Raw genomic sequence first — 17,078 nt, forward strand, 5'->3', positions numbered from 1 at the left:
ACTCTCCTGATATCTCCTTAAGTGTAAATCCTGAACAATTGTAAAACTTATACCCAAAGTGTGGAATTTCACTTTAACTGTTCTAACTTCTATTGGCTTGATATGGTTTGTTCAGAATGGAAATTTCGGGTTGTCACATATTTAAAGGCCCTTAGGGCCGTCAATTGTGGCTACCAAACCCCAGAGAGAAACCCTAAGAGATCTAGAGCGTTTGTGTGGAAGGAGAGGCCATTTTTGATCATTTTGTTGGTGTAATTGCAAGAAGGAGGTGACCTAGGCAAGAGGAGGCTGAAGGAGGTGTGGTTCTGGTGATTTCAGAGCTCATAGACTTCATCTTGAGGTATTTATTCGGACCTTCTTCAGATTTGGTGTTGATTCTTAGAGTTAGGGTTTTCTATCTCCTTTAGAGGATGGAGATGTGGAGCAATTGGTCCCTTCTCGAGTTTAAGCTTTTGATCTGGACTCAAAGAGGTCTAGAGACCTTAACCCTTGGAGCTTTTTGAGTAATTTTGGGAGCCATGAACTTAGGATGTTATTTTTGGGGCTAAATACCAAGTAAGGCCATCTAGATGTTATATGAGTGTCAAGGTATGAACTTTACATGATTATCATGCTTGGGAAGGTCAGATCTATGGATTAAAGGAACAGATCTGACCTCAGAAGGTCTATGGAGTTTGTGCATGGCATGAACTCATCGAGTCCAAAGATCAGACCCGGCGAGTAGGGTTAGGGTTTCCCGTAAATCACCCAGTGATTATACTTGCCGAGTTGGGGAAATAACTCAGTGAGTCAGAAGGGGATTAGAGGATTGGAGTTCAAGGCAAAACTCGTAGAGTTGTTCTTGAGACTCGGCGAGTTGAGTCAGGGTGGCCCCCGATTCATGCCAGGTGTGATTCGTCGAGCAAGGGGAGGAACTCGACGTGCCAAGCGGGACTAAAGAGTTAGCAGACACGTGTAGACTCGCCGAGTCGCCCAAGTGCACTCGACGAGTCGGGTCAAAGTTTGACCATTGAATTTTGTTGACTTGTAGGGTTTGGTCAACAATGTGGCCTTTAAGCCAAGAGAGGGGTAAAATGGTCTTTTACCTTTCTGAGGGTACTAAGAGAGGGTTGAGTATAGTTATATTTATGAGAGTATTAACTTTATGTGATTAGGCGGAGGCTAGATCATATTTCTACCGAGTCAGAGATTTACCGAGACATCTGAGGTGAGTCTTCTCACTATACTTTACCTAGTGTGGTAACAGAGTTATGTGACAGAGTATTTTAGAGTTATATGCCAGTGTATTTGCATGTTATTATGTGATGTGGTTTATTGTGATATGTGATATGCATGATTCAGAGTTTACAGAGTTAGGACCAGTGGGTCCACAGAGTTATGGGACCAAGAGGGTCCCACAGAGATATTCGTCCAGAGGGTCAACAGGGTTACATCCTTGAGGGGCTGATATGTGTTTATGTGGTATTTTGGGGAACTCACTAAGCAATTATGCTTACAGTGTTATATGAGGTGTTTCAGGTACCAGCGATGATCGCGGGAAGGCGCCGGCATGACTCGTACACACGCACACTGGAGTTCATATGTTTTGATCTTGGGATTTTGTATTAAGATAATGATGATACAATGTTTTTAAATGTGGATGTGAATGAAATTATATGGTTTTTAAAATGTGAAAAAAATTTAAATTTTTACGGTGTTACAAGTTGGTTTCAGAGCCTTAGTTTGAGGGATTCGGATGCATCTTCGGGCGTATCTGGACTCAAACTGGGGATTTGAGGAAAATTTTGATAATAAAGAAATTTTTTTGAAAAAGAGTAAAAAGAGTTTTGAGACAAATAGAGCAGAGTCGCGTTGACGATCAGCCATGCTCCACATTCTCACTTCTTCTTAGTCCCTGCAAATCAGAACATATATGAATACCACAACCGGTATCAAGGACCCAAGAGTCAGAATAGGGTGAGTTATTAGATAGAATAGTGTAAATACCTGCATGGTTGGGTTTGACTTTCCCATCGTTCACATCTTGCTGGTACTTTGGGCAGTTCCGCTTCTAGTGCGACTTTTCATGAAAATAGAAGCATTCAGCCTCTTTTGGGTCAGAAGAAGGAGTGACGAAACCTTTCTTGGTTCCACATGAAAAAGAGCCATCAAGGGTCCCAGCATTGGTACCCTTCGAAGAGCTCTTCCTCTTCTTCCCACTACCTTTCCTGATTACCAAGACAGAGGCGAAGTTTGGAGTAGGAGTAGGAGTGTTAACAACCGACTTACCTTTAAGACCTGTTTCTGCGGTCTTTAGGAGTACCTGAAGTTTGCTGAGTGTGACTTCTTCCTTATTCATGTGATATGTCATGCGGAATTGATCATAACACGAGGGTAAGGAGTGCAAAGTGATATCTATTACAAGCTCCTCAGGGAAGTTCACATTATGCTTCAGCAAACGATCCATATACCTTTACATTTTCTGCATGTGGGCCGTGACGAATTCTCCGTCCTCCATCCTGGTTGTTATCATGGGGGAGATTTTTTCATACCGCTCTTGAAGAACACTCTGATGGTATCTTTCCATCATATTTTGGTGCATCTCAAAAGGGTAGTAGTCCTCATAGGACTTCTGGAGTTCAGCTATCATGGTGGCCATCTTGATGAATGCCACTTTGGTGGCATCTCTTCCATGAGTTCAGAAGTTAGCGATCTCCTGGGGAGTAGCAGTGGACGCATCGATCTCCTTTAGCTCCTTGTCGAGGACAAATTCCTTGTCCTCGTAACGAGTCACCATGCTGATGTTTCGAATCCAATCCATAATGTTTGAACCATCGAAGATGACCCTCCCACATAGGTTCATGAGGGAGAAGGAGCCAGTAGGGTTTGAGCTAGAAGCAGTGTTGTTGGAAGACGTGTGAAAAAGAAGAGAACAAGTTTAGTTTAGATATAAAGAGAGTCCTTAATAAAACACCCAAATGTCATGTTAAGGCTAGGATCCAGTCACAATATATTATAACTTAGAAGAGGTATGTCGTAATCTAAGCTATAAAATATTTGAAAGGTAGGTGAATGATGATTCACCAATTTCCACCAAAAAACAAAATATAAACTATTAGGTTTTTAACTGGTTCTTAGAAATTCCTAGATTCTTTTGAGATTCAATGAACTTTTCAAAGGCATGTTTCAATCTCGAGTGTGCCCTTCACGTTTTGTGACTGGGATATCGAGGATCACAAAACGACGTGTGAAGTAACTTTGCAAATCACTTGGTACCCTTAATGTTTATCACTCAATCGGTGTGCCGGTTAACCACACACACTCCACCGATACTATGATAAACTTTAAGTCACCCTTTACCTACCTTGTTAAGTCTAGGTTAGTGTGCCGGTTAACCACACACGCTCCACAAACAACTTAATCAAAGTGTAAAGTGTAATTTCATGGATTAGCACCTTATTCACATTTTCCTAAAGTAACTAAGATTGGGAAATTTAATAAAGCATTTAGTTACTTTACAATATTCATCATACTTTTTAATGAGAATTTATAAGTCCTTGTCCTACCTATTCGGCTAACAACCCTCCACTGATCAAGGAAGCGTTGGGTGAGAATGGACACCTGTTAAGCTGCCATTTTGTAGGCAGCAACCTTGTACCCCCCCCCCCCCCCCCCCTTATAGACCAGCTTCGTGAATGAGTCCTACTAATGGTAAGATGACTTTCTCTTATATATATATATATATATATATATATATATATATATATATATATATATATATATATATATATATATATATATTATCTTTTACTATTATAACGTATAAGGGTTGATTTTTAACTTTTAAAAATCTAGGGGTTGGAACTAAAGTTTATAAAGTGACTTTACATGTTCCAAAACTTGCGGGTAAGTTTTGTAACTTTACAAAACGTTTCACATTCATAACTTATGATTTATTAAAATGAAGACTCTTCATTTTATAACTTATGTGTTCTTTTAATGGCTTTTAACACAAAGAGACTTTTGGTTATCCATAACTTGAGGACAAGTTATGGACTCCGTTAAAACACATAAAGATTATGAATAACATTTAAACAAGTAATTCCTATGATATATCAAAAACTCATAAGAACATGAATATTCATATCAAAGTTTCACGAACATATGAACACATAAGATCATGAAAAATTGATATTAGCCATTGTAAATGAATTAGAACAACCATTACACCTTCTAAAACAAGTTTTACAACATCAAAACAGTTTAGGGTAATGTTTCTAGTCCATTTCCAGCAGTAAAAATCAAAATTTTGCGCTCTGCCTGGCCAACTCGTTGAGTGCACGAACGGACTCGCCGAGTTGGATGCATTTTCACTTGGACTCGTCGAGTCCTGCCCATGGACTCATCAAGTCCCCTATGCAGACAGCTCAAAATTGGATTTTATCACTATTTTGCATCATGTATTAACAAACAAGCCTAGGCTCTGATACCACTATTGGGTGATGAGCATTCTAACACCCCTAAATGTACATGCAACCCTAGAAAACCTTGGATCTATGTTTGTCTAAAAATACATGCAAAATATGATTTCAAAGGTTCATAATCCTATCTAGCATACACGGGGAACTTTTAATCTAAAAGATGGCTAGAATTACATACCTTGTAGTTGATTTGATTCCTTGAAAACCTTGAGAGCTTAGCACCCCAAGTGTGATGCCTCAAATGCTTCACACAACACCAAATGCTTTGGAATGACTTTGAGAGAATACACACACTTGTAAAAATCGGCCTATCCCACTTGTCACTTAGTGTAGCCGATTTTGGTAGACAACATGTTGAATATATAGTGTGTCACATCTAGGGTTACACCATGTAAACCCTAATGTGATATGGCTCTTCATTTCCATGACCCATGGGTTTGTGACTCCCATGGAGCATCCATGGAACATCCTATGGGTTTAACTCAACTTGATAATCCATGAAGCCTTTTAGCCCACTGTACAAGTTATGGATGATTTACATAATCAACCCATATATTTAATTAGCCGTCTTTTGATCACTTAATTAGTTCCAAATTAATTCTTGATCAATACTAATTAAATAATACTATTAATATATTAGAACTTATAATATATTAATAAACCACAAGTGTTATTTCTCTCATTTAGTCTATCCAAATTAATTTATATGGACCATGCCAGGTCGGGTCAATTACATACCAGAAATAGTTATGGACTTAGACACCTTATCTGATAGTGTGAACCATTTGAGGTGTCACACTTGAAGCACTAGGCTCTTAATCCCCATGGAATCAAGCTACAATAAAGAGGTACGTAATTCTACTAGAATTTATATTATATGTTCTTCATATTATGCTAGTTAGAACAATAACTTGGAAAAATTGATATTTGCATGTATAATAGACAAAACATAGATCCAAGGTATTTAGGGTTGTATGTGCACCATAGGATGTTGTATTATACCAAAAACCCAACACCTTCTTCCAACCCAAAGGAAGCTGAATGCTTCTATTGTCATGATAAGAGGCACTAGAAACGAAACTGCCCCAAGTACCTACAAGATGTTAAGGATGGGGAAGGTAAAACCTACCCATGTAGGTATTTACACTATATTGTCTAATAACTCACCACATACTAATTATTGGCTCCTTGATACAGTTTGTGGTATTCATATATGTTATGATTTGCAGGGCCTAAGAAGAAGTGAGGATGTGGAGCACGGAAAGATAAACTTGATCATGGGGAATAGGAAAGCTTCACATGTCACCAAGATTGGAGTTTATTCTTTGTTCCTAAGTAGTGGGTTAATGTTAGATTTGAATAACTGTTGTTACTCGTTTTAAATGGCTAGAAATATTATTTCTTTTCACGGTATGTACAAACAAGGATTTACTTTTTCATTTGATAATGAATGTGGTGGTATTAATTCTTTTTTATAATAATGTTCTATATTTTAAAGCATTACCTTGTGATGGTGTATATGAAACTGTGTCGGTTATAGACAACTTAGGAAATAATGTGTTGCATATCGATTCTTCCACTAGTTTGGACAAAGCATCCTTATGGAATTGTCGTCTTGGACATGTTAATAAGAAGCATATAGGCCAACTCCAAAAGTCTGGAGTCTTGGAGTCATTTGACTTAAGGTCGGATGATTGTTGCGAGTCTTTTTGCTTGGAAAAATGACAAAGTCACCCTTTATTGGTACTTGTGCTAGGGGTGAAGGTTTGTTGGACCTCATACACACGGATATGTGTGGACCATTAAGAGCCGCCACAAGGGATGCTAAACGCTTCTATGTGAATTTTACTGATGATTACAGTAGGTATGGTTATGTCTACTTAATCAAGCATAAGTCAGAAACCTTTGAAAAGTTCAACGAGTTTAAACAGGAAGTGGAGAATCAGATGGCGAAGAACACTAAGTTGCCCCGATCCGATCGAGGAGGAGAGTGTCTTAGTACAAAGTTCTTTGATTATCTTAAGGAATGTGGAATAGTTTCACAATTGACACCTCCCAGAACACCACAGCTTAATGGTGTGACTGAGAGGCGCAATCGAACCTCATTAGACATGGTTCATTCCATGATGATTCAAGCTTTGTTACCAATATCATTTTGGGGGTATGCCTTAGAGACTGCCGCCCAAATCCTTAATCAATTCCCTATCAAGAAGGTTGCCAAAGCACCTCACGAGATGTGGACTGAGAAAGTTCCCAATTTAGACCACATCAAGATTTGGGGTTGCGAGGCTTTCGTGATACGTGAGACTCAGGACAAGCTCGAACCTCATAGTGAGCGGTGTATTTTCATCGGGTACCCACAAAAATCCTTTGGTTATGTCTTCTACAGACTCAGTGAGAATATGGTCTTTGTAGCAAGAAGATGGGTCTTTTGCGAGAAAGAATTTTTAAGGCAAGGAATCAGTGGGAGGAAAATTGACCTGGAAGAGCTTCAAGAGTCAAGTGGTTAAGGAACCTCAAACCCTAGCAATCAACCTGAGGAGGAAACTCCTGTTAAACCAACTGACGAGTCTGTACCTCTAAGGCATTCCACTAGAGTTAGGAACCCACCTGAGCATTACTATGCTTTTCATATTACTACGGAAGGTGATACATTTATCAGTGATAATACACTTCTAAATTTGGATGAACCTAATAGCTATAGGGGAGCCATGGCAGGCCATGAGTCTGATAAATGGAAGGAGGCATAGACAACGAGATTCAGTCCATGTATGGCAATCTAGTTTGGAACTTGGTTGAAAATGTACCGGGTCATAAGATATTCGGGTGCAAATTGATCTTCAAGAAGAAGACCAACATGGATGGGAAAGTGCACACTTATAAGGCGCAAATGGTTGCAAAGGGTTTCAATCAAACTCAGGGAGTTGACTATCATGAAACCTTCTCACCAGTAGCAAAGATAAAGTCTATTAGGATTTTGCTAGCCATTGCTGCATTTAATGATTATGAAATATGGAAAATGGATGTCATAACTGCTATCCTTAATGGAAAGTTGGTTGAGGATGTTTACATGAGTCAGCCAGAGGGTTTTGTCAGTGCAAAGTACCCTGATAGATTGTGGAAGCTTGAGAAATCCATTTATGGATTGAAACAAGCATCTCGCAGCTGTAATCTTTTTTTTTTATTAGAAAGTCAAAGAATTTGGCTTTTCGAGAAGCGAAGATGAGTCATACGTATATGTCAAAGCTAGTGGGAGTATAGTTAGCTTTTTGGTACTGTACATGGATGACATACTACTCTTAGGAAATGACATCCCAACCTTGTAGGAGGTTAAGTCTTGCCTTAGGAAGTGTTTCACTATGAAGGACCTTGGAGAAGCTACCTATATCCTAAGGATAAGGATATTGAAATAAAGGAGTAAAAGACTAATTGGGCTTAGTCAAAGCTCATATGTGGACAAAGTGTTGAAAAGGTTCAACATGCATAATTCCAAGAAAGGTGACTTACCGATCCAGCATAATGCCAAATTGAGCAAGGATCAGAGCCAGAGTACAGAGGCTGAGGTAGCTGAGATGAGTCGATTACCATATGCTTCTGTTGTTGGCTCGATCATGTATGCTATGACTTGTACCCGCCCTGATGTGGCCTTTTCTTTGAGCATGGTCAGCAAATATCAGGGGAACCCTGGCAAGGCTCACTGGACTGCGATGAAGAACATTCTCAAGTACCTGCAAAGGACTAAGGATTGGGTCCTTACCCTTGGTGGGAGTGATGACTTGAGAGTAGTTGGGTATAGTGACGCTAGCTTTCAGACTGATAGGGATAATTTCTGCTCTCAGTCAGGTTGGGTCTTTACCATGAATGGATGATCAATTACTTGGAAAAGTTCTAAACAGGAGACAGTAGCTGATTCGACATGTGAATCAGAGCACATAGTTGCTAGTGAAGTGGTGAAGGAGGCGATATGGCTGAGGAACTTCATTGGAGACCTTGGAGTTGTACCAGCTATAAAGGAGCCTATGGAGATTTTCTGTGACAGCAATAGTGCGGTTGCCTTAGCCAAGGAACCGAGAGATCATGGCAGATCTAGACACATTGAAAGAAAATATCACTTCATAAGACACAAGATAGAAGAAGGACTCCTCGTGGCAAAGAGGGTATCATCAGAAGAGAACCCAATAGATCCCCTCACGAAGGGACTGACTAGGGTTAGGTATTTGCAGCCTGTGAGGCGCATCGGGCTGAAGGAAGATATTAGTTTTACATATTAGATAGCTTTTTCTATAACTTGCAAAATGTAATTGACATTTGATGATTAAATAAAAGTTGTTTTTTATTTATAAGTAAGGTGTTCCTATCATGTGTCAATTATTTACTATTGTTTCAATTTTGCATGTTTTGACTTCCAGAATAATTACTTTATTCAAACTCTCCACAGTCAGTCATATGTTGGAAGTAGGTATGAATCAAGACTGTCATGAATTGGGCTTGTAGATGTCTAAGGTGTTGGACATAGCAAAATTTGATACAACATTCATAACTGCTCATAAGTTTTGAGTATTGGATTAAACCCACGCTCACTTGTATCACTTCATGGAATTTATCTTGAGTGATTGTGAGATGGTAATATCATATAAGTCTTCAAAGCTAGAGATATGAGTTGTTTCCTATGAGTTAGTTGCGCATTGATTGCACGAAAACGTATTAGTAACTTGATGTTATAAAACATGCCTTTGTGTATGATTCAACAAGTAGTAGAACAAGCATATGAGTCAAAGTTTAGCTATTCCTTTTAGTCCTTGGAGGATTAAAAGCGATAAATGGGTCCCTCGATGATTTTGTTTTGACCTATGTGTCAGCCCCGGTCAGAACCAAATTGATGTGTTCAGTTTAGTTCTATGTCAAACAAATCGGAAATCGGGAAACAAACTATTGGAGAATAAGTACGACATTGTTCCATGTATTTTTCCGGTTGATATCTACAACAGAGGAATATATGATCACTTATCTAAAATGGCACTTCATAGTTCAACATAGTTTTAAGAGATATGATTGTTAGTCGGTTCATGAAGTCATACTTGCAACTATAGTTATCAGACTTATCCAAGTGGGAGACTGTTGGATAAGGTGTCTAAGTCCGTAACTATATTTGGTATGTACTTGACCCGACCCGGTATGGTCCATTTGGGTTACACTTCACCGAAACAATTTATATGGATAATCTTTTGAGAATAGTATATTTATGATTTATTAATATATTATTAGTTATAAGATATTAATATGAAATCATATTATTTAATTAGTATTGATCAAGAATTAATTTAGTGATCAAAATGAACTAATTAAATATGGAATCTTATATATATATATATATATATATATATATATATATATATATATATATAGAGAGAGAGAGAGAGAGAGAGAGAGAATGGGCCAAGTTCATTTAGGATGGGCTAAGCTTGCATGGATAGTCAATGGAGTTTTTAACCCATGGATCCTATGGAAATAAAAGGTCATGGGTATTAGGGTTTACATGGATGTAACCCTTATTCTCCATACTAGATAAAGAGGTATTTAACACATGAAATGGCACTAGTGTGTGAGTGAACAAGGGTGGGCCGACTTCTACAAGTGCATTCTATTCTCTCAAGTATTCCAAGGTGTTTTGGTGATTTGTGATTCCACTTGAGGCATCCATATTATTGGTGTTAGGCTCTCAAAACTCCAAGCAATCAACCACAAGAAAAGGTATGTTATTCTACTAAGTTTTTATGTTACAAGTCCCTCATGACATGCTAGTTAGGTTGACAACCTTGGAAAATCAAAATTTTTAGTATAATAGAGAAAACATAGATCCAAGGTTTCTAGGGTTACATGTACACCATAGGAGTGTTAGAGTGCTAAAAACCCTTCATTTCTAACATGCTAATTATATGAATGATTATCCACTTTTTTTGGCACCACACTCATCATGTACATATACATTCTAGATAAAATGAAGATCAGAATTCATACCTGCGATTTCTTGCGATCTAAACATGACCTCCTGCGGGACGACATGTATTGGGGATTGCACTCCATCCGCTAGCCATGCAGGACGTTCGGATTTTAGATGACCCAACTGGTCATAATGGAAACATGCCCGAACCTTCTTGCAGTCGCGAGTGACATACCCTTTCTCTCCATACTCTTAGCATTTAAACTTGTAGAAAGCAAACCTGTGGGTTCCACCACATTTCTCGTAGATATCAAAGTCCCTCTGACTTCCAACACCCAGGTTAGCAACCTCGAACTTTTTGTTCCTAACCGAAAACACTAAATTGTGACATCTCCAATTTCACGACGAGAAAAAGACCCATTTGTTTATGCTTTATTTGAAAATCAGAGTATCCTTTTAAATAAATATGTTGCGGAATTTATTCCCAAAAACATGATAAGTTAATTATCAAAGAATTTCCGAAGAATTTTTTTTCATTATATTAAAAACGATGGGATGTCACTATCCATATAGTACATAAGCATAAAGAGAAATAGTATCGAATTAGGTGTCTAAGCCCATAACTATAAATGGTATGTACTTGACTTGAGAGTAGCATTGTCCTTTTGAGCTGCCTTCACCAGTGCAATTTGATAGGATAGACTTTTGAGAAGAGGTTATTTATGATTTATTAATATATTATAAGTATACTATGCTAATATGAAATGATATTATTTAATTAGTATTGATCAAGAATTATTTTGAAATTAATTTAGTGATCAAAAGAGACTAATTTAATAGACAGGGACTGATTAAGTAAATAAATGATTCTTATAGTGTGGCCCACTGATCCATGGTTATTTAGGATGAGCTAACCCAACATGGATAGTCCATGGAGGTTTAACCCATGGAGCCTAAGTAATATGAAAGCTCATGGTGCATTAGGGTTTGCATGGATGTAACCCTAGTCTTTTCCACACTATAAAAGGAGTCCCTTAGCCTCTAAAATCGGCCTATGTGTTCTTTAGAAGAGTGATACCATATTTTTTGTGATAGCTGGTCACTTCTCATTAGCCTTCTCTTATATTTGGTGTTTGTGACAAATTAGAGGCATCACATTTGAGGCGTTAAAGCTTTTGAAGGCCAAGAACTACAAGTCCTACTAAGAGGTAAGCTATCTAACTAGTTATATTGTTCAATTGTCAAATTGTATGCTAGTTAGGATGTATGATTTTGAAAATCAAATTGCATGTATAATTACAGAAAACTTATGAATACTTTAATTCCAAACCCTAGAATTTTAAAAGTTTAAAATTCAACCCTTATACTATTATAATATTAAAAGTTTAATTATATATATATATATATATATATATATATATATATATATATATGTATGTATGTATAAGATAAGCCAATCTTACCGTTAGTAGGCCACATTCACGAAGCCGGTCTATAAGGGGGTATAAGGTTACTGCCTATAAAATTATGGTTTAAGGGGTGTCCACTCTCACCCACCGCTTCCTTGACTGGTGGAGGGTCGTTAGCCGAACGGGTAGGATAGGACATTAATTCTCGTTAAAAGTATTATGATAATTATAAAGTAACTAAATGTTTTATTAAATTCCCATTCTTTGTTACTTTAGGAAAATGTGAAAATGATGCTATTCCATGAAATTGCACTTTGCACCTTGCCTAGTCGTTAATGGAGCGTGTGTGGTTAACCGATACATTAACTTGGGCTAGTAAGGGTGGAAAAGGGTAGGTTGATGTTTTTCATAGATCAACGGAGCGTGTGTGGTCAACCGGCACATTGATTAGCTAATAAATGACATCGAGTGTACCAAGGACATTTGCATGGTTATTCACACCTTTTTTGTGATCCTCGGTATCCCAGTCACAAACTTGAAGTGCATAATCGAAATTTAAACATGCCATTGAAAAGTTCAATAAATCTCAAAGGAATCTAGGAACTTCAATTCATTTAAAACCTAATAATCAATTTCGTTTTTCATGGTGGAAATTGGTAAATCGTCATTTACCTACCTTCAAATATTTTGCAATTGGATTACGGTATCCCTCTTCCAAATTGTAAAATATTGTTTTGGGTGCTAGCCTTAATATTTCATTTGGGTGTTATATTAAGGACCCTTATCTAATGTAAACTTTGTCTTTCCTTTTTCAGATGTCTTCCAACAATGCTTCTGGATCAAACCCTTCTGGCTCTTTCTCTCTAATGAACTTGTGTGGGAGAGTCATCTTTGATGGTACAAACTTCAATTAATGGATTAGGAACATCAGGATGGTCACTCGTTATGAGGACAAGGAATATGTCCTCGACAAGGAGCTTAACAAAATTGATGAGTCTTCTGCTACTCCTGAGGAGATTGCTGACTATAGGACTCATGAGAAGGATGCCACTAAGGTGTCTTGTATCATGTTAGGCACTATGACAGTTGAACTCCAAAAGTCGTATGAGGACTTCTACCCTTTTGAGATGCACCAAGACTTGATGGAAAGATACCATCAAAGTGCTCGTCAAGAGAGGTATGAAATTATCGCCTCCATGATAAAAACAAAGATGAAGGATGGAGAATCCATCACGGCCCACTTGCATAAAATGAAAAGGTTTGTAGACCGCATGTTGAAGTTAAATGTGAACTTCGATGAAGAGTTGGTCATAGACATCATTCTACACTCTTTACCTCCATGTTATGATCAACTTCGTATGACCTATCATATGAACAAGGAGGAGGTCACTCTTAGCAAGCTTTGAGGCCTTTTGAGAATTGTTGAAAGTAGTCTCAAAGGTAAATATGTTGTTACTACTCCTACTGCTACCGCCGCTGTCTTGGCAATTGGACATGGGAAAGGGAAGAAGAGGAAGGCTCCCTCTAAGAGCCGCAAAGGAAAGTCTCTTGATGGATCCTCTTCCAGTGGGACCAAAGTTGGTTCTGCTAATCCCTTTACCAACCCAAAAGAATTAGAGTGTTTGTATTGTCATGATAAAGGGCACTGGAACTGAAGCTGCCCCAAATACTTGCAGGATGTCAAGAATGGGAAGGTTGCTTGTGGCATTGTCGTCTTGGACATGTCAACAAGAAGCGCATAGGCCAACTCCAGAAGGCTGGAGTCTTGGAGTCATTCGACATAAGGTCGGATGACACTTGCGAATCTTGTTTTATTGGAAAGATGACCAAGTCACCCTTCACTGGTACTTGTGAAAGGGGTGAAGGTTTGTTGGATCTCATACACACCGATGTGTGTAGACCTTTCAGAACCGCCACAAGGGATGCTAACTGCTTCTATGTGACTTTTTTTTTTATGATTACAGTGGAGATGGCTATATCTAGTTAATCAAGCATATGTTAGAAACCTTATAAAAGTTCAAAGATTTTAAACAAGAAGTGGAGAATCAGCTGGGCAGGAAGATAAACATGCTCCGATTTGATCGGGGTGGTGAGTATATAGTATCGAGTTCCAAGACTATCTTAAGGAACGTGGGACTGTTTCACAATTCACGCCACCTAGGAAACCACAGCTTAATAGTGTGGCTGAGAGGTGCATTTGAACCTTTTTGGAAATGGTTCGTTCCATGATGAGTCGAGCTTCGTTACATATCTCATTCTAGGGGTATGCCATAGAGACTACCGCCCATATCCTTAATCTATTCCCAACTAAGAAGGTTGCCAAAATACCTCACGAGATGTGGATAGGAAGGTTCCCTCGTTAGCACACATCAAAGTTTGGGGTTGCGAGGATTTCATGAGACGCGAGACTCACGACAAGCTCAAACCTCATAGTGAGCAGTGTATTTTCATTGGCTACCTATAAAAATCTTTTGGATACCTCTTCTATAGACCGAGTGACAATGTTCTCTTCGTTGCGAGGAGAGGAGTATTTCGCGAGAGAGAACTCATAGGTCAAGGGGATAGTGGGAGGAAAATTGACCTTGAATAGCTTTAAGAGTCAAGCGGTGAAGGAACCTCAAACACTAGTAATCATCCTATGGAGGAAACTCCTGTTGAACCGGTTAACGAGTCCGTACCTCTGAGAGACTCCAATAGAGTTAGTGTTCCACCTGTGTTATATTGTTTCCATATAACATCTGAGGGTGATACATTTATCAGTGATAACATACTGGTAAATTTGGATGAACCTAACAATTACGAGGAAGCCATGGCATGCCCCTAGTCTGCAAAGTGGAAAGAGGCTATGGACAGCAAGGTTTAGTCCATGTATGATAATCAAGTTTGGAACTTGGTTGACAATATATCGGGTCATAATACAGTCTGGTGCAAATGGATCATCAAGAAGAAGACCGAGATGGATGGGAAAGTACACACATATAAGGCATGACTGGTTACGAAGGGCTTTACTCAAACTCATGGAGTTGACTATGATGAGACCTTCTCACCAGTAGTGAATATTAAATCTATTAGGCTTATGTTAGCCATAGTAGCATTTCATGATTATGAAATATGGAAAATGAATGTCAAAACCGTTTTCCTTAATGGGAAGTTGGATGAAGATTTTTACATGTTTCAGCCAGAGGGTTTTGTTAATGAAAAGTACCCTAATAGCATGTGTAAGCTTGAGAAATCCATTTATGGATTGAAACAAGCATCTCGCAGATGGAATCTTTGTTTCATTGAGAAAGTTAAAGAGTTTGGATTTTCGAGAAGTAAGGATGAGTCATGTGTGTATGTCAAGGCTAGTGGGAGTACTATTAGCTTTTCTGATGTTGTATGTGGATGTCATACTACTCATAGGAACTGACATTCCAACCTTGCAGGAGTTTAAGTCCTGGCTTGGGAAGTCTTTCGTTATGAAGGACCTTGGAGAAGCTACTTACATCCTAGGAATAAGGATATTGAGAAACATGAGTAAAAGACTAATTGGACTTAGTCAAAGTACCTAGTTGGACAAGGTGTTGAAACCGTTCAGCATGGAGAATTCCAAGAAAGGTGACTTACCCATCCAAGGAAATACCAAACCGAGTATGACTTAGAGTTTGAGTACAAAGGCTGAAATAGCTGAGACGAGTCGAGTACCATCTGCTTCCGCAATTAGATTGATCATGTATGTTATGACTTGTACTCGCCCTGATGTGGCCTTTGCTTTGAGCATGGTCAACAGATATCTAGGGAATCCTGGTAAAGCTCACTGGAGTGCGGTAAGGAATATTCTTAAGTACCTACGCAGGACTAAGGATTGGGTCCTTACTCTTGGTAGGAGTGATGACTTTAGAGTCACATGGTATAGTGACGCCAGATTTCAGACTGTCATAGATAATTTCCGCTATCATTTGGGCTGGGTTTTTACCCTAAATTGAGGAGCAATAACTTGTAAATGTTCCAAACAGGAGACTGTGGATGATTCAACGTGCAAATCAGAATACATAGCAGCAAGCGAAGCATCGAAGAAGGCGATATGGCTAAAGAACTTCATCGGAGACCTTGGAGTTGTACCACATATAAAGGAGACTATAGATATTTTCTGTGACAATGAGGGTGCGGTTGTTTTAACTAAGGAACCAAGGGATCATGGTAGATCCAGGCACATCACCAAGAAATATCACTTCATAAGACATCGGGTGGAAGAATGACTCCTCGTGGTAAAGAGGGTATCATCAGATGAGAACCCAACAGATCCCCTCACGAGGGGACTGAGTAGGGTTAAGCATTTGCAGCACGTGAGGAGCATTTGGCTAAAGGATGATATTAGTTTTAATGATTAGATAGCTATTTAGAAACTTGTTATAGATAAAATGTAATAGACATTTGATGATTAAATAAAAGGTGTTTTATTTATGAATAAAGTTACTATCTTGTGTCAATTGTTTACTATTATTTCATTTTGCATGTTTTGACTACCAGAATAATAAGATTATTTCAACTATCTACAGTCGATCATACTTGGGGAGTAGGTATTGAGGCAAGACTGTCATGAATTGGGCTTGTACATTGTCTAAAGTGTTTAGACATAGCAAAAGTTTGCTACAACATTCGTGAGTGCTCATAAGGTCTAAGTATTTAAAACCATGCTCACTTAAATCCCTTCATGGAATTTTTCACGAGTGATCGTGAGACGATAATATCATATAAGTCTTCAAACCAAGATATATGAGTTGTTCGCTATGAGTTGGTTGTACATTGATAGTGTGAAAACACATCAGTAACTTGATTGTCACACCCCAAAACCGGAACAACAGAATCGTTCAGGGGTGGAGGACGTCATGTTTAGTATCACGAGATATGTATATGGTAAGCAAGTAATGAGAAACCATTTCATTTAGAAAGAAAGTGTTTACAATGTTTGTGGTCATAAAACATAGAATTCATAAACAAATAACAAAACAAGACTCGAAGCTATAATGCTCCATCTTCTGATTTCCCAGCACGAGCACCTGTCTAATAGTCTCCTGAGAATACAAGTTATTTGAAACAGTTGATCAGCAATTAAGCTGGTGAGTTCATAAGATTTTAGTGATGTGAGTAAGCTGTAAAATGTTGTTGAAAATGTATATGTAAAAGTGGTGTAAGATGTAAGTTCTGTTTTGAAAAGTTCGCCTGTTCCTCTAGAAAATCCTATATTTTCTACTTGAATGAAAGTTAAGTAAAATGACACTACAAGCC

Source organism: Lactuca sativa, chromosome 4, assembly GCF_002870075.4.
Source record: "Lactuca sativa cultivar Salinas chromosome 4, Lsat_Salinas_v11, whole genome shotgun sequence".
NCBI classification, from domain to species: domain Eukaryota; kingdom Viridiplantae; phylum Streptophyta; class Magnoliopsida; order Asterales; family Asteraceae; genus Lactuca; species Lactuca sativa.